Source organism: Heterocephalus glaber, unplaced genomic scaffold (genome assembly GCF_053883595.1).
Source record: "Heterocephalus glaber isolate CG9 unplaced genomic scaffold, H.glaber_assembly_v1.0 deba00001673, whole genome shotgun sequence".
Lineage (NCBI taxonomy): Eukaryota > Metazoa > Chordata > Mammalia > Rodentia > Bathyergidae > Heterocephalus > Heterocephalus glaber.
The window spans coordinates 23,303,153-23,321,626 of NW_028258410.1; the positions used below are offsets into that span (position 1 = coordinate 23,303,153).

Consider the following 18,474-nt stretch of genomic DNA (forward strand, 5'->3'; position numbering starts at 1 on the left):
GATTCTTGACCTGTGACCTGCTTCAATCCAGGGACTTGGGGCAAGTCACCTTCTCACCTGTGCCTCAGTTTCCCCAAATGCAAAATGATTAGACAGCTCCTCTTTGGCAGCCTTGGAGTATCCCCAAAGGAGTCTATGGGGCACCTCTCATCTTGTCAAGAGGACCTGGATCCTGTTCTGACCAGAGTATAATTCACCCATCACAGCCCCCATACTTCCTGAGCTGGGAGCTGTTGACTTGCTCTGAAATTCAGGCTCCTCCCCTGGATTCCTGTCTCCTCTGCCACCCCATGCTTCCTTCCTTCTGTGCAGTGTGGAGTCAGGACCCTACCTGGTGGGTCCCAGGGGGAGCCCTGGTTCCTGTCCGACATCTCCTGTTGCTATGAGGCCCCACAGACGGGGCAACCTCTTCATCCTTGAGCCGGCTCCTGCTGCCTCCCTGGCACTCAAGACGCTTCGAAGGCTGCTGGGCAGTTAATCCCTTAATGCTGGTCACAATGGGATTGCAGGGGCGGTGGGAGGTGGTCTCCATGGAAACTACAGACCTCCCCAGGACCCATGCAAGGACTTAGCCACAGGGCTCAGCCAGGGGCTCAAAGAGACCCGGCTCCAGTGGGAGCACAGGACAGAGAACCTGCACTGTCTCTGGGTCCTCCTGCTAAACTTGCAAGCTGCAGTCCCAGGCCTAGTCCTGTCCCCTTTCTGAGCCTCAGGGTCTTCATCCTCCATTTGTGGGGCTGGTCCTCAGCCAGCAGCTTTTCTAAAGAATGCAATCTACAGCGCCCACCAGACCTGAGTTTGAAGCTTGGCTTTCCCCTCTTGGATGGCCCTAGGCCCAGCATTTCACTTCTCTGAACCTCAGTCTCCCAACCTATAGGGTGGGCACAATAATGTCACTTGGCATCACTGTGAGTCTGTCTGCTGGAGTGACACTCAGTGAAGCCCCAGCCACAATGCACAGCCCCTCCCTGGCCACCTGCAGAACCCTGGCCCCAGCTCATCATCTTCCTCTGTCCTCCCTCAGCCCACAGAGCTTTAGACATCACAGCTTAACCCAAAGATGACTGACTCCTCTGGCCTGTGACCCACTGACCCGCACATGCCCAGGTCCCAGCTGGCACTTAGGCTGAGGCAGGAGAATCTCCAGTTTAAACTCAGCCTGGTCAATTTAGCAACTCAGGCAGACTCCGTGTGAGAAAAAAAATTTTTTTAAAGGTGTTTTTTTTTCCAAAAATTTAAAAAGGCTGGGGGTGTAGCTCAATGTGAACTCTCTGGGTTCAGTCCCCAGTACTGGGGGAGGGGGGACCCACAGGCAGCTGAATTGAAATTTGGGATAACCAGTGACTGATTTTTAAAGCATAAGTATATCCCTAATGCATGGGATATACTTTAAAAGTTTGCGCTTTAACTCAAATCTAAATGGAACTTAGAGGTCTGTATTGTACCTGACAATGATTCCCTTGCTCACCTGGCTTGTATTTTGGTGGGAAGGTGAGGCAGAGACAATGAGCATGTTCAAAAAAACAAGTAAATTCTAAAAAACAGTTAAGTGCAGCAGAAACGGTGAAACAGCATGCCCTGGCAGCACAGGGACAGGCAGGGGGCGTCTTTATCTAGGGTGATCCGAGCCGGGGGTCCCTGCCTGCTGGGAAGTTCTAGGCCAGATGGAGAGCTGCCCTGGAAGGTTCTTTGGGGCGAAGGCGGCCCAACCTGGGCGGACCGTGAGCGGCCCAGGGCTCCGATGACGCACTGGGCGGCGAGGTTGGCTGTGGGCTTCACAGACCTTCGCGAACCCTTAGCCCCACCCCTGGGACAATCCAATGTCCTCTAAGAGCAGGGAGCCCGGGGAAGGGGCCAAAGGAGCTGTGCGGAGAAGCGTGACCACCCGGCCAGAGCCGGGAGCCCTGACACGCTTTCACCTACTCCACCCGTGGCCCTGTCCCGCGGCTGCCAGCCCGCACTGGGCTGGCCCGGCCCCCCTCACAGAGCGGGAGGGCCGCTGGAAGGAGGAGGTCCCTAAACGTCCAAGACTGCGGTTCCCGGGCTCCCTCTCGTGGCCAACTCGGACACTAGCGCTCAAAAACTTGTAGATAGCTACACGACCTTCACCAACCACAGCGGAGGCCGCGCTAAAATCCCACCAATCACAGGCCCAGATGTACTACGACACTCCAATTCCCGCCCAACCCCGCTGGCACGATCACCAATCAGAATGCACGATTTAAAAACTAGTTCCCTGGGCCTTCTCACCGCGGCTCTTTGACCTCTATGAAAGTTTGTTACCAATATTTGGTGCCTGCTTGCAGGCGCCTTTAAAGAAGGTCCCAGGCTTTGTGCTGGCTCCACGGAGAAGCCCAAGCTTGCATTGAGGGGCATGGATGAAGATATTGCCATCATTAAATACTATCCCTCCCCCATTATGAAAATTGGTGTAGGTTGGGGGGAGCGAGGGAAAAGTGTGACCTTTGGAGAGGACACGCAAAGCCTTGCGCAGTAGGATGGGACCCTTCTCCCTGCCCGGTGGTAAAAAGAATAACAGTAACCTCTATCTGTCATAACCAGCACCCCTCCCTCCCCACCTCAGTTATCCAGGCCCAGATCCTGGGTGTCACTATCTTTGTGTTCCCCCTCCTGTCCTTCCTAAGCCATCAGAAAACCCAGTGCTTGTCATCTCCAGCAGTATCTCGAATTTTCATTTTTCCAACTCCTCCACTGCCATCATCACCGGAAGTCGGTCAAAGGCTCTTCCCTTCCCTTCCACTCTCCCAGCGCCTTTACCACCCACTCTCCAGCCAGGGCCCGAGTGGTGACCTTGTACAATCCTGCACAGAATCGAGTTCCTCTCCTACTTAAACTTTTATGACTTCCTGGGCACTTATAATACATTTCATGAAACTCCTGTCATGGACAGGGTGGCAGGACACAACCTTCTATGTTCCCACATCTCCGAACTCATTTCATTCCACTTGCCTCTCTCTAGGGCACTGGCCTTTTCTGCCCTCTCCAGTTTTTCTTTCCTGTCTCAGGGCCTTTGCACATGCTTTCCTTGTCCTTCTACCTGGAATATGATTTCTCCGTTTGTTGGCACCAACAAAAAAGATCCTTGAGATGGGGCCCTAATTGTCCATCCCTGGGAGGGCTTCCTTACATGTTTATCTATGTTCTCTCTCTCTCTCATCAACTCACTTTTTAAAAAAAAACTTAGTTTATTTTAGAAGGAAAGGTTATTGCTACCTAATGAAACATCAACATCATAAGTAGAAAAAAAGGGAAAATAAACAGAATGAAATAAACCATTGTAGTATATTCTGATTTAATACTGTTTGCCTGCCAAAGTTTCTGGGCAAACTTTTGTTGAAAAAGGACACCAAAAAGCTGGTTGAAATGGCCAGAATGATTGGAAGCAGCACCATGTTGAGGCTGAGGATGCAAATTCTAGAAATTGAACTCCTGGGCTTGAGTTCTGGTTCTGCCATGGACTAGCTGTGTGGCTCTGAACGAAGTTATTTAACTTTGTTTCTGTTTTCTTTTTCTCTCTTTGTTTTCTTTTGGGGAGTACTGGGTTTTGAACCCAAGACCTTCTACACATTAAGTATGTGGTCTCTCACTGAGCTATATTGCCAACCCTGTGTCTGTTTTCTTATTTTCAAGATAGAGATGCGAAGTGCATGTGTCACTGGGTGGTTGTGAGGGTAATTGGTGTTCATGTCTCTAAGGGGCTTAGAACTGTGCCTGGCACAAGGTGAGTGCCGGGGGGGTGATAGCTATACAAGGGCGGGATGCAGATCCCAGCGACTATGGAGAAGTGTTTGAACTCAGAGAAGAGGAAGAAAAACTCCTCCACACTGGTGAAACTAGACACGTGGATGGTGTAGATGAGGAGAGCTGCCTTAGCAGCAAGAGACTCGACAAAGTCCTGGAGGTTTTACTCGGCACAGCTGTCCACGCCCGATCTCATGTCATTGGTGAGAACACAGACCTTGGGCCATGTAGGGACAACTGCATGTGGTTTTTAACAGGGACACTTAAAATTCTCCTAGCATGGGACAGAGTGAGAAAACTATGTACTCTGAAGAATAATTGAAGATCTGAAGGAGGTTTGGGTTAGGTACTGGGGAAGAAGAGCAAGGCCTTGGAGTGGAGTGGTCAGGGCACAGCCTTTGAAATATATCAATGTGCCTTTTATGTAGCTGTTTGACCTTGTGAAAGTTATAAGCTCTTCAAGCCTTATGTGCTTCATTTACAAGGTAGGAATCAATAATAGGTCTTCTTTATTGATTGCTTTGCAGAATAAATGTGATAATCCATGTATACCTTTCGGGTAGCTACTCAGCACATAGTTATGTTATTTACTGAATTCAAAGTGGTTTTCCCTGGAAAAGAGGCCCACTGATTCTGACAGCCCCAGAGGATGAGCCAAGGTCAGTGGAGAGACGCTGCAGGGAGAGAAACTTGGGCTCAGAATGAAGAAGAGCTTTCTGTTAGTTTTCCCCAGGGAAGAGCTGTAGTCCCCATCTTGTCACCCCAGGGACTAAGCAAAAGCTCAGTATCACCTGTCAGAAGGATAGAGAGAGGAGTCCAGCAACAAGTCAAAGCAGCATCTTCCAGGAACAAAAGTCCTAAATAAAATGCTGTGAACACCAAATTCACCTCAAGAATATTGGATATCCACATGCAAAGAATAGATTTGGACTCTTTCCTTACATTATTGTACAAAACTTAACTAAAAATGGATTAAAGACCTAAAACTATTAAAACATAGGGAGAAAGCTTCATGACATTGGGTTTGGCAATGATTTCTTGGATATAGTGCTAAAAACACAAGTCACAAAAGAAGAGATAGATAAATTGGACTACAACAAATGTAAAACTTTTGTCTTCCGGGTAGGGGATTTATTTAGCTCAGTGGTGCCTCCGCGTGCCTTGCAAGCACAAGGTCCTGAGTTAGACCAGGTACCAAAAAAAAAAAAAAGGTTTTGTTTCCCAGAGGACACTATCAACAGGGTGTCCCTCCATAGAAAGGGACAAAAATATTTTCAAATCATGTATCTGATAAGGGGTTAATATCCAGTATATATAAAGAACACCTACAAGTTAATAACAAAATAAACAAGTTAAAATGCATGAAGGATATGAATAGACATTTCTCTACAGGAATTATACAGAGTGCCGAGGATTTAGCTCAGTGATTCGGCCACCTGCCTCACAAGCGCAAGGTCCTGAGTTCGATCCCCCCCTCCCACAGTACCAAAAAAAAAAAAAAAGAAATTATACAGATGACCAGTAAGCACATGAAAAGATGCTTATCACCAACCATTAGGGAAATACAGATCAAAACACAGAGATAGCATTTCACACTCATTCATGTGGATATTGTAAAACAACAGAATAGAAGATAATAAGTGTTGCCATGAATGTGGATAAATGTGAAAGGAATCCTTGGGCAGTACGGTTGGGAATATAAAATAGTGCAGCCTCTGTGGAAAGCAGTGTGGTGATTCTTCAGAAAATTAAAAATAGTAGTGGGATCCAATAATTCCACTCCTGGATGTATGCCCAAGAGAACTGAAAACAGGTCTGCTGTGAACATGGGTGTCCATGTTCATAGCAGTATCATTCTCAATAGTCAACAGGTACAAGAAGCAACCCAAGTATCTAGCAAGGACAAATAGATAAATAAAATGTGGTCCACGCACACAAATGGAATATAATTCTGCCTTAAATAGGAAGGAAATTTTGACACATACTACCACATGGATGAGCTTTCAGGACATTATGCTAAGGGAAATAAGCTGGTCACAAAAGGACAAACACTTTGTGATCCCATTGATATGAATTGAGGTTGTTGAATTCATTCATGTGACCTAGGACAGGCACATTTGCAGAGTAGAAAGCAGGAGGGTGGTTACACAACTAGGGGAGGCAGGAATGGGGAATTAGTTTCTAATATGTTTGGCTTCATTATGGGAAGAGGAAAAATGTTCAGGAGAGGAACTGTGAGTCTGTCCAGTGTGAATGTACTGAATGCCTCAGAATTGTACATTTTAAAATGGTTAAATGGTCGGTTTTGTTATGTGTGTTTAAAAATTTCAGCAATGTGTAGGATACATATACTGCATGATGACCAAGACAGGTTTATTCCAGGAAAACAAGGATGGCTTAACACTAAAATCTATGAATAAATTAGAACACTAAAGGAGAAAAAGTATAATAATCTCAGTAGATGCTCAAAAAAAGCAATTAAGATAATTTGATATTAATTATGATTAGGAAATGAACAAACAAGGAAAGCATGGTGGTGTATATCTGTAATCTCAGTTCTTGGGAAGCTGAGGCAGGAGGGTCATTGTGAGTTCAATGCCAAACTGGGTCTACCTAACAAGACCCAGTCAAAGGAGAAAAGAGAAGGAGAAGGATAGCAGGGGAACAAACTTCTAACTTAGAATAAACTTTGGTAGCCCAATAAACATTACCCACCAATACCCTAAAGCAGATATTATACTTCAAGAAGTGTCCTTTTAAAGCCAGGAACGGAATAATGTTGCCACTATGGCAGACGCTGTGAATCGTCCTACATTATGTACTCTCCCTGCTTCCCTCTATAATAGAATCTCTTATTTTCATCTGGGCACATGGGTGGTTCTTCAAAAGACCTACCTCCAGAAACTCGTTGTGTGTTCTGACTAATGAAATATCAGAAATGTGTGGCAGCTTCCGTGAATTTTTGTTTTTGTTTTTGGTACCGGGAATTGAACTCAGGACCTTGCACTTGTGAGGCAGGCAGAAGAACCACTTGAGCTAATCTCAAGCCTTCCATGAATTTTTAAAAAGAGATAGCTGGAGGGCTGAGGATTTAGCTCAGTGTTGCCACTGCCTGCCTCGCAAAACCCAGGACTGGAGTTCGATCCCGGAGATAGCTGGAACACAACTTTTTTTCTTCTTCTTTTGAGATAGACTGTGACTATGTAGCCCAGGCTGGCCTTGAACTCATCGTGACCCTTCTGCCTTTGCCTCCAAAGGTGCTGGGATTACAGGCTTGTGTGTGCCGCCACACCTGGACCTTCGGAATCTGACTTTTATCCTCGCTTTCTTTGTCCCTTGCTCTTTCTGCCTTGGACGTTGATATATGGCTGGAGATATACAGCCACAGCGGACAATGAGGATGAAGAGCTACTGGGAGGACAGTAGTTGGAGGGATCCCGGATTGCAGAGGATGCTCTGGGGCAAGGTGGTCCTACTGATCATAGAGTGCCTACCCCTGGACCTTTCCTAAGATGGGAGAGTCCTTCTCTCTTGTTAAACCACCATTATTTTATGTCTTAGCTACTCATGGGCCCATTGTAACTGCTGATAGACTGATTATCAGTCTGCTCCTGTTTGATATTTTTATTGCAGACCTAAATAATGCAGTAAGACAAGAAAGAAATAGCCTATTGGAGAATTCAGCAAGGTTGTGGGATACTTTCTCAATATGTTGAAATCAGTTGGTATATATAGTAGCAACAAATTAGAAGATGCAATTAAAGAAAAACTTTATGATAGCAAGAGTGATAACTTACCTAGAATTTAATCTAATATAAATTTTCCTGTATTAAAATGATCAAACTCCAGAGGAAACATTATAAATAATAGACAACTAGAATCACATCAAATCAAAGAGCTTCTGCACAACGAAAGAAACCAACAGAGTGAAGAGATAACCTACAGAATGGGAAAAAAGTTTTTACCAGTCACTCCTCAGACAAAGGGCTTATATCTACAATATATAAAGAATTTTTTAAAAAATCAGCCCCCCCCCAAAATGAAAGACCAACCAACAATGGGCACCTGAAATGAACAGACATTTCTCAGATGAAGAAATAGAAACAGGCAATACATATATGAAAAATGTTCAACATCACTGCCATTTGAGAAGTGCAAATTAAAACACAACTGAGATTCCATCTCATTCCAGAAAGAATAGCTATTACCAAGAAATCAACCAATAATAAATGCTGGCGAGGCTGTGGGGAAAAAGGAACACTTCTCTGCTGTTAGTGAGAGTATAGACTGGTGCAACCACTATAGAAATCAATATGGAGATTCCTCAAAACAGATTCCATTTGATCCAGTTATTCCCCCTTCTTCTCTTCCTGAAAGAGTTAAAAGCATCATACCATAGTGATATATGCATATCCATATTTATAGCAGCATAATTTACAATAGCTAAGTCATGGAAACAGTCCATATGCCCATCAAAAGATGAATGGACAAAGAAAATATGGTATTTATATGCAATGGAATACTACTTTGCCTTAAAGAAGAATAAACTCGAATATTTGTAGGAAAATGGACACATCTTGAGACCATAGTTTTAAGTGAAATAAATCAGACACCCAAGTTTAAATGTGGCATTGTTTCTCTTGTGTGAGAAACACAAAGGGTAAGGAGCATGATGGAGGATAGATATTGAGAAATAGGAAGAACATGTTCAAATGGGAAAGGGAAGAAGGGAGGGGAAGAAGAAAGGGAGGAAGGGAAAGAAATAAAAAGAGAATGGAATAAAAAATAAAAATAAAGCTTGTGTAAATGGGGAGGTATATAAGGGTTGAAGGGAACATAGGGGAATGTGGAAAAGAAGAGATGTGTTATGTACAGGTACAAATTCCCTATGATGAGTGTGATCAATATGTATAACAAATATATACTAATAAAAAGAATAAAGTTTAAAAAATGATCAAACTTCATTCAAAACATAAAAAGACCTTATAAATGAAGATTTATGTAAATCTATTTACAGTTCAATCCAAAAGATCATTATGTAGAGGTATCAACTCTTTCCAAAGTAATGAGTGAATTCAATGGCATTTCAAGAAAAAGCCCATTAGGACAAAGCCAGTTACCACAGTGCTTGGCAAATTGAAAACACTTAAAAATATGGTAATTTTTATGATCCAAACCCAGTAGAGGAGACAAATATGCCAGGAATCTCTAGCCTTTCTTCTGTCCTGTTCAACCTCATCCTAAAATTTATATTAGCTAGCAAAGAGAACAGACAGCCCAGTTTTAAAGAACAGCTATAAAAAGGGATGGACAGAGCTGGGCATGATGGTGAACACTTGTAATCCCTGGGAGGCTGAGGCTGGAGAATCTCAAGTTGAAGCCCAATTTGGGCAACTTAGCGAGATTCTGTCTTAAAATAAAAAAGCACTGGGATGTAGCTCAGTGCAAAAGCCCTGGGTTCAAGATTCAATCCCTAATATTGAAAAAAAAAAAGGGAGAGTGTGGATTGTTTCACAACATGCAGAGCTACAGCTGCCCTGTCCAGCATGGTGGCTACTGTGGGCACTTGAAATGTGGCTGCTTCAAATTGAGAGGTGCTGCCAGGCATGGTGGCAAACAACTGTAATCCCAGAATTTGGGAGGCTGTGGCAGGAGGGTTGCCATGAGTTCAAGGCCAGCCTGAACTACACAGAAGACCCTGTCTCAAAAAACAAACCAAAACAAAATCAAACCAAACAAATTGGGAGGCACTGTATGTGTGAAGCGCACATCAGATATATACATTTATGTATATATATTTTGTTGTTTGTTTTTTAGACAGGATCTTACTATGTAGTCCAGGCTGGCCTTAAAGTCACTATGTACTCCAAGCTGGCCTCGAACTTGCAGGGGTCCTCCTGTCTCAGTCTCTTCAGTGCTGGGATTACAGGCACGTGCCATCATGCCTGGTTATATTTTAAAGACCTAATATACAATAAAGAAAACTACTCATTAACTATTTTTATTACATGGATATTGAAATGATAGTTTAGATATATATTAAATAGCAGGTTTATTATTAAAATTATTTTCAACTGTTTCTTTTTTGTTACTTTTAAAACTAAGCTTTATTTTGGTATTTTTATGGCTTGTATATATATGTCCCCCCAAAGTCTCATGTGTTCATAAGTGAGGCTTTTCGGAGCTGGCTGGATCTAGAGTGTGTGATACTAAATTAGTCCACTAATTTGAATTAACATACTTCTGGGTGTGGCTGAATGAATTTACTTCAGATGCCCCACCCTAGTGTGAGTGTCACCACCCAAAAGTCTTATAGCCTGGATGGGATAAAAGGGAAGGGTAGACTGCTTGCTGCTTCCTGCTTGCCCTGCCATGGACTGTTTCTCCTCTGCCATGCCATCCTGGCCTTGGAGCCAGCTGACTGTGGACTGAAACCTCTACAAACTGTAAGCCCAAATAACCCTCTTCTCCTTTAACTTTGAGTGTTGGGTATTTTGTTCCAGTGATGAGAAAAGTAACTATGACACTGAATTGTAGATACACTGACTTTTTTCAGATTGTTGAAATGTGGTTCCTGGACATGAAGGAGTGGATCAGCGTTGGAGGCCTCAAAAGAGGTTGACAGAGATTTGAAAATGGGAGACAAATGATGTCAGCAAGTGGGGCTGGGCTGGTTGGTTAATCAAACATGATGATGATGATAATGATGATGATGATGATAATGATGGCAACTGCTGTGGTCTGACTGAGCCCCTAGGGGCTCCATGTGAAAACCTTATCACCTGCTTTGTACTTATGCTACAGATATTTGGAGGAAGGTCTTTGCAAGGCGATCAGGTTGAGTGAGGTCATGAGGGTGAGGGTGGGGCCCCACACTGGCTTTTGAGGCTTCATGATCAGAAGAGGCCCAAGCTGGCACCTGCAAGTTCTCCACGAAGTGCCTTTACCCATGCTGTGAGGCAGCAAAATGGACCTCAGCACGGGCAGAGCAGATGCCAGTGCTAGGCTTCTGGACCTCCTGGCCTTCAGAACAGTGAACTGAGGGAACTTCCAGTCTTTATCAGTTACTACTACTACTCAGTCCCAGGCATTTTTTTATAGCAACAGAAAATGGAGTAAGACAACATCTTTATCTCAAACCGCAGGCAAAAATGAACTCCTATGGTAAAGATCTAAATCTGGAAAGTAAAGTTTGAATATCTATAGAAGATATTTAGGATAATATCTTTTTGATTTCAGAGCACTGTAAAATTTTATAGAGCAGGCAGGTATGGTGGCACAGACCTTTAATCTCAGCACTCGAGAGGCTGAGGCAGGAGGATGGTGAGTTTGAGGCCAGGACTACATAGTGAGACTCTGTCTACTTTTTTAGAGCCAAACAAAAAATATAGCCTAAAAGACATTTCGAGGATCATCAATACCTACTTTGAGAAACTGTACTCTCTAAAAAAACATTTCTACGAGTGCTAAAAGAATCAGTACCTCTTACAAATTGATAAGGCAAGGTTGATAATGCAATAGGAAAATGAGCGAAGGCTATGAACAACACATGGCAGAGGAACCAAAGGACAAACAGAGCTCTTCTCTCTCTAAAGCTAGCCACTGTGTCAATTTAAAAATGCGGTATCATTTTGCTCTCATCTTCACAGTGGAGTGGACACGAAGCAAGCAGATCTCCCCAGCACACCCGACTGAAGCAGCGGAACTGGGCAAGTCAGCAGTTCCTAGTTTCTCACACGGGGGAAAATGCCTTTTGCCCAGGATGCAGAAATCCCACTTCTGCATATTAATCGTGAGACACTGTCAGCCGCAGGCAGAGGAATGGTCTCTGTAGTGTTACAATAGTGACAAACTACATACCACCCAATGCCAAAAACCAGAATAAATATACTTTCCGTATCCAGACACAGCATTTTAAATGAGTGACCTAGCTAGGTGTGGTGTACACCTGCAATCTCGGCACTCGGGAGGTGGAGACAGGAGCATCCCTAAGAGTTCAAGGCCAACCTGGGATACATAGTGAGACTCTATCCCCAAAACCCTAAAAATAAAGAATAAAATAAATGAGTGACCTAGTGGTATTTGGATCAGCAAAGGAAGATTCGAAAAGCTACTACATGGAGTAAATTTTTTTTAAGTTACTGATGGATCCATGCAGTATACCATTTAAATAAACTTTCCAGATATGCAAGATCGCGTATATGAGCACATATAGCAAAAATCTAAAAACATACGGTGTTGATAATAGTCAAAGGTTGACATCAGTTCCCTCTGAGCTGAGTGTCAGGGTGATGAGATCAGGGAGGGAACTAGGTCTTCAATGTCAGGTTTCATTGGCCGAACAAGCAAAACTAAACCCAAAGAAAACAGAGTCATAGGGTAGAATCTGACAAAACTGAGTAGTGAGTACACAGACTTTCACATTGTTATTCTGTCTTTTCTGCATGTTTGTAATATTTCCTACCTAAAAGAGAAGGAAAGAACCAAGGGTGGTAGTGCAGGCCTGTAATTCCAGCTCACTGGGAGGCTGAGGCAGGAAGATCATAAGTTTGAGTCCAGCCTGGGCAATTTAGAGAGATCCTGTCTCAAAAATTTAAGAAAAACCAGGGGATGTAGCTCAGCATGATGGCCCTGAGTGCAATTCCCAGTACCCTTTATAAAAAAATAAAGAAGAAAAGAAATGTTTTAAAAAATCAATTACCTTTCTCTATATCAACAACATACAATATAAATTAACGTATAATAAAAACATGATTTAGCTCAGTGGTTCTGGCGCCTGCCTCAAAAGCACAAGGTCCCGAGTTCGATCCCCAGAACCAAAAAGCGCAAAAAACATAATTTAATTGAGAAATAAAAACTTTAAAACCCTATTGTTTAAACTCTCCAGTGATCTTTTTAGACTGTAGCTAGGGATACATCTGAGACAGTGTTCCTCAGCTCAGGACGGGACCACGGCACTGGGTGTGGATGTCAAATGCGGAGCTGTCTGTGCTCAAGGCGAGGCCCTGAGTAGAGGGGGGGTCTCAGGAGGCCTCTAGTTTTGGCCCTGCCACCGACTTGCTATGCAGCTTTGCCTAGAATCGCTCTGCCTAGGGGCCTTGGTTTATGGAGCTATTAGATGGGCCCAGAAGCAGTCAGCAGGCCAAGGCAAGAGGAGAATGAGCGAGGCCCAGTCTGAACCACACAGTGAGTCCCTCTCTAAAAATAAGTGAACTCCAAATTCCCAGGTTGAAGCCCAGAATTAAAATGCCTTGGCCAATTCATTTTATTTTTCCTCCCTCAAGGAACTGTTTGTTTTTGTTGTTCTTTGAAACAGGATCTTGCTAATGTAGTTCAGGCTGGCCTTGAACTCACTATGTAGCCCAGGCTGGCCTTGAACTCTCAGCAATTCTCTTGCCTCAGGCTCCTGAGTGCTGGAACTGTAGGTGTGCACCACCATGCCTCGCAAAGTAATTTGTTTTGGTTTTTTTGTTTTTGTTTTGGTACTGGGGATCAAACTCTGGACCTTGCGGTTTCAAGGCAGACGCCAGAACCACTGAGCTAAATCCCCGGCCCTTGGATTGGTTTTTTGGGTTTGGTTTTTAAAGAAAACCATGCCGAGTTTGAGGTCAGCCTGGGCTACATAGTGAGACCTTGTCCCCCCACCCCATCTCAAAAAAAAGAAAAAAGAAAACCATGATTTATCTTGAGAGAGAGAGAGAGAGAGAGAGAGAGAGAGAGAGAGAGAGAGAGAGAGAGAGAGAGAGTTGCTGGAGATTGAACTCAGGGCCTGGGGCACGCTAAGTAGCATCTCTACCACTGAGTCACATCCCCTAGCCTCACTGTTTACTAAAGCAGGTTCACAGTAGAAGAATTACAGGGCGCAGGGGATGTAGTTCATACAAAACTGCAGAAAAGCAAAATAAAAAAGAATCAAATTCACTCCCAATGCCACTTAGGGCTCTCAGAAAGTCTGAAGATAGGTAGCATTTACAGAGCCTTGTGTGCAGAGCGGTACAAAGACAGCTCATTTAGCTCCTCACTGAGGCTGAGGCTGGAAGGGCGTCAGGTCTGTTTCCACCCTCATCCTACAGACTGAGCTCCAACTCCAGCCTCCCCGGCTCTGCAGCACAAGCTCTCAGACCCCCATTTTTCCTCACCAAAGCTCCATAAGCCTCCAGGTTCTCATATCTCCCCCACAGCAGCAAGGCCACTGCCTTCTCCAGTGACAAAATCAGCACCTTCACTGCAGCAGGACCCCCTTCCTCCCCCAAACTCAATCCATCTTATCTCCAGAAAAACTGATCTGCCCCAGGAAGAGGAAAACATAAGCCTCTGTCCATCCCAGCTCCACCCCCATAAGTCTCTGGATTTGGGGTTAATTCCAGACTGGAGACAGAAGAATGGCTGTGTAATTAAGTTTTAAATTGACTATTGTTTTATGTGAGTTCTGATAAAGAATACACAATGGCTGTCAGATGGGGACTGGGAATGAGACTCCCACAATGGAGAATTCTAGAGGACATGTTTGGAGTTCTGGAGCCTGGGTCCTCCCAGGAGATAGGTGACCCGGCAACAAGGGTGGGGACACCAGAGATAATTGAGGGGTGAGGAGCAGACCCAGGCAGGGATACCAGCCCAGGGGCTCCTGCTAGGAGCAATCCTTTCAGGCATGGAAAACGGAGGCAGAAGAGTTAGCAGGGAGCTTGCTTGCTGCTGTGTAGTCCAAGAGACTACAGCAGCACTGCCAGATAGAAAAATAGTGTGAGCCACAGGTGGAAGTTCAAATGCTCTAGCAGCCAAATTAAAAAGTAGCAAATCTAAAAAAAAAAAAAAGTAGCAAATCTATGAAATAGAGGAGATTGCTCTTACAAATAATAAGCTTCCCCTTGGTCTTAGCAATCAAGGGTCCCAAACTCAAAGGCCCTCAATGCACAGAGAGGTAACAAAAATGTATATAACAGGGGAGTATGATCAAATTTCACACTTGTTAAAAGATGCCACAATCAAAATGCACATATATATATTTTGGTACCGGTGATCAAACTCAGGACCTCGGGCTTGTGAGGCAGGCACGGTGCCACTGAGCTAAATCCCCAGCCCTACCTTTCTTAGTAGAGCTTCAGTGTAGGAGCACTAAGGGACAGTAGGGACTGTGGCAAATTAGAGAAAATACACCCAGTCTAAATTAGTTCCGGCAGACCCTGCCTCATGGGTATGAAGAATCAGTGGACAAGAGCTTCCAATTTTTTTAAAGAAGCTGAAAGTTGATATTTTTAAATGTTAACAATCTTTTCAAATTTTATGAACTTAAAAAAATTGGTCCTTTAAACTCTGCATCCTGTTTTGCCAAAGAGGAAATTGAGGCTCTGAGTGCTTAAATATTCCCCCAGTTCACCGCAAAGACCAATAATTGGCTCAGTGGCTTCTCATTCCATTGAAGCTAATAACCAACAACAATGGTTCACTTCTGTTATTGAAGGTTTGCTAGGTACCAGGTTCTGTGCTAACCCTGCTCGGATGACACCTGTTTAGGATGTCAGATTTAAAGAGGGGGCAACTAAGGCTCAGAAAGGTAGAGAAAATTGCTCAAAATCACATTATGGGTCTTGAACCTGGGTCAATGATTTTGTTTGTTCTTTTGTTTTGCAATACTGCAGATTAAACCCAGGGCCTCACACCCAGCTACACCCCAGCCCTCTTTGCATTTTGAGACTGGGTCTCACAGTCACTCAATTTCCCAGGCTGAGCTTGAGCTCCCAATCCTCCTGCCTCAGCCTCTGAGAGTGCTGGGATTACAAGCGTGTACCACCATGCCTGGCTCTGGGTCTGTGTTTGATTACAAAATTCTAGATGCTTCCTCTTGCTACGCTCTCTTTCACCTCACCAAGCAGAACCCCAGATGCCAGGTAGCCCGGTGCGGTTTACCTGGGGCTGTTCTGCCAGATGAGGGGCTCAGGAGGGTGCAGCCTCCTGCACTTCGACACTTGCTTAACCCAGTCACCTCCATTACATCGTTCCTGTGAACTGGCTTCTAGGTTGGATTTCATCTGAAGATAGAATTCCAGTGCCTTTTTGGTTTTGTTTTCATTTTAAAAACCATGGGTGTGTCCATGGTCTCTCAATGTATAGGTGAGGAAACTAAGGCCCAGGGGACAGCAGGTGCTTGAGACCCCTCTGCAGGTCAGGACCAGGGTGAGGACCAGGCCCTGGGTCTTCTGCTCCTAGCGCTGAGTCTGACTGGGGAGCTGCCCCAGGCATCTGGGGCTCTCTCCTGGAAGGGCACCTGCCCTACCTAGGCTATCTCAGTGCCTCCTCCGCCCTTCTTCTCGCTTGATTGGGTAACTTTTGGACCTGTTCCTCCACCAGCCCTTCCTGAGGTGTGGCTGCCTCTGCTGCTGGTCCCAGGGAATCCTGAAGCCTTGGCAGTGCGGCAGCCAGGGTTTGGCCGGTCCTATGGCAGACAGTCATCAAACAGTGGCTGTCTGGGCACAGGGAGCCCTATTTACCCAGGGCAGGACCTGGACAGGGGCTGCCACTTCCTCCCCAGACCACTGGCCTGTCCAGCTGCTCAGCAGCCTGACTCAACTGTCCCCATCTGTATTTGCTCAGTTTGCAAATATTGGACTACTGTGTGCCTGGCATGCTGGGATGCGGCAGACAACAAGGCAGCCACGTCCCCTGCTCTAATGGCACCTGCACTGGAGTGGAGGACCCAGAAGATAAACAGATGGTCAGAGCTTAACTTCAGAGCTGTAGAGGTTCATGGGGTGGGATGGGCTTACATTTGGCCAATTAAACAAGGCCTCTGAGCCGGGGACAACTGAGCTAAGATCCAAAGTGTGAGAAGAAATTGGTTATGGGAAGAACTGGGGAGAAGGGGACCATGGTGAGAACAAAGGCACCCAGTCAGGCATGTGATTAGCATGACTGAAGGATAACAGAAAGGTCAGGGTGGCAGCCCTGGAGAAAGCAAAGGGGAGAAAGTCAAGAGAAACCATCAGGCAAGAATCAGAGCCTGGGCCAGGTGTGGCCATGCATGCCTGTAATCCCAGCACTCTGGAGGCTGAGGCAGGAGGATTGGCTGTGAGTTCAAGGCTAGCCTGGGCTGCATAGTGAGTTCAGGCTAGGATGAACTACATAGCAAGACCCTGACTCACAAAAATAAAAAATAAAAAAAATTACAAAAGAATCAGAGCCTGGGGCCTGTGTGGACAAAGAAAAGTGCTCAGGTTTTTATGGGTTTTTTTTTTTGGTACCGGGGATCAAACTTGGGACCTTGCACTTTCGAGGTAGGCAGCTTTGTTTTTGAAAACAAAGCCCTGGAGGATCTTCGGCAGGGAAATCAGAGTTTCTCAAACTCCTCTGGCTCTGGGGTTTAACTGGGCTTTTCCCCTTGTGTTTTCATCTGTATGTTTAAGTGTCACGGTTATATGCTACTTCTTGGTATTTTCAGTTTTAGATGTATTGCATTAACTTACTAGTAGAAATGATCTTGTCTAATTATCCTGATTTGGAGATCAGTCAGCATTCATTGTTTTCATTTGCGGAACCATATGACTATCATTACTATTCAGCATTGCTGTCATTACTGTCATCCAAAGCTGCCATCATTGTTTGTGAACCTGAGCCTTTCTATTCACTGTCTCAACCAATACTCGCTGTGACATTACATCAGAATATCATTAACACTTAACAGCTAGCGCAGCTCTGTGCTTGTGGAAGACTGTGGCATCCATTCTTTCCATCAGCAGAGCTATCTGGAGGGATAAGCAGAATCAGCATTATTAATCCCATTTTTGGAGGAGGACATGGAGTCCAGAGTGATAAAGAGAATTCATCCTCTTGCAGTGGGGTGCAAGGACTAAAATAAAATGAATCTTCCACTAGGAAGGAAGGAGTTGGGGGTCCCCGGACAACTGTTTGGGTTTGTTTGTTACATCAGCTAGTGTTTCTCTTACTAACACAAAGCCTGGGTTTAAGGCCTAGCTCTGCCCCTCATGGGCTGTGTGATTTGGGACAAGCTATTTAACCTCTCTTGTTATCTCTCCTGGGAAGTGATCAGATGACAGCAGCTACCTCGATTAGTTAATTAAGTGCTGAGAACAGTGTCTGGCTCATAGAAATACTACAGAAGTGAAAACATAAACAGGATCTAGGAAGTGAATGAGGCAGTACCTAGACCTGTGCCTTCTGATGCCAAGTTCAGTGTCTGGTCCCTAACTCCAGTGTGTGGTCCTTATCACAGTTTCTTCCATACCTGCCTATGACCTCTACCTTACTTACCTGTAATAGTACTTTTTTCAAGAAATGAAAACAAGTCAATTAATTGTATGAAGAACAAATATGCTAAAATTTTTCATTCTGCACTGTAAGGCTACAGTGCTCTATGTTATCTGATTTGGAGTCCTAGAAACTTGAGACACTGCTATTTGATAACTTTTTTGGGGGGGGGGGTTCCAGGGACCAAACTCAGGACCTTGCATTTGTGAGGTAGTCACAGCACCACTGAGCTAAATCCCTGGCTGCTGCTATTTGATAACTTTTAATGAAGACTATTGAAATATACTCTGGGAATAATATATCTGCTTGAAAACAAAACAGTGTGCTTTGAAGGCCCACTGCTTGTTTTTGTAAATAAAGTTTTATTGGCAAACGGCCACACTCATTCATTTATTTATTGCTTCTGGCTGTGGTTGTGCTACAACAGCAGAGCTAAGTAGTTGCCACAGA

The 18,474-nt window shown here is 44.6% G+C and overlaps 1 protein-coding gene and 1 long non-coding RNA gene across 6 annotated transcripts in view; one reads left to right on the top strand and one right to left on the bottom strand.

The window, feature by feature from the left end:
• Positions 1-18,474, bottom strand: part of Hnf4a (hepatocyte nuclear factor 4 alpha) — a 61,430-nt gene that overhangs the window by 33,889 nt on the left and 9,067 nt on the right. The window lies entirely within an intron of this gene.
• LOC101711097 (uncharacterized) overlaps positions 1-18,474 on the top strand; it is a 43,336-nt gene that overhangs the window by 4,919 nt on the left and 19,943 nt on the right. The gene's annotated exons all lie outside the window — the stretch shown is intronic.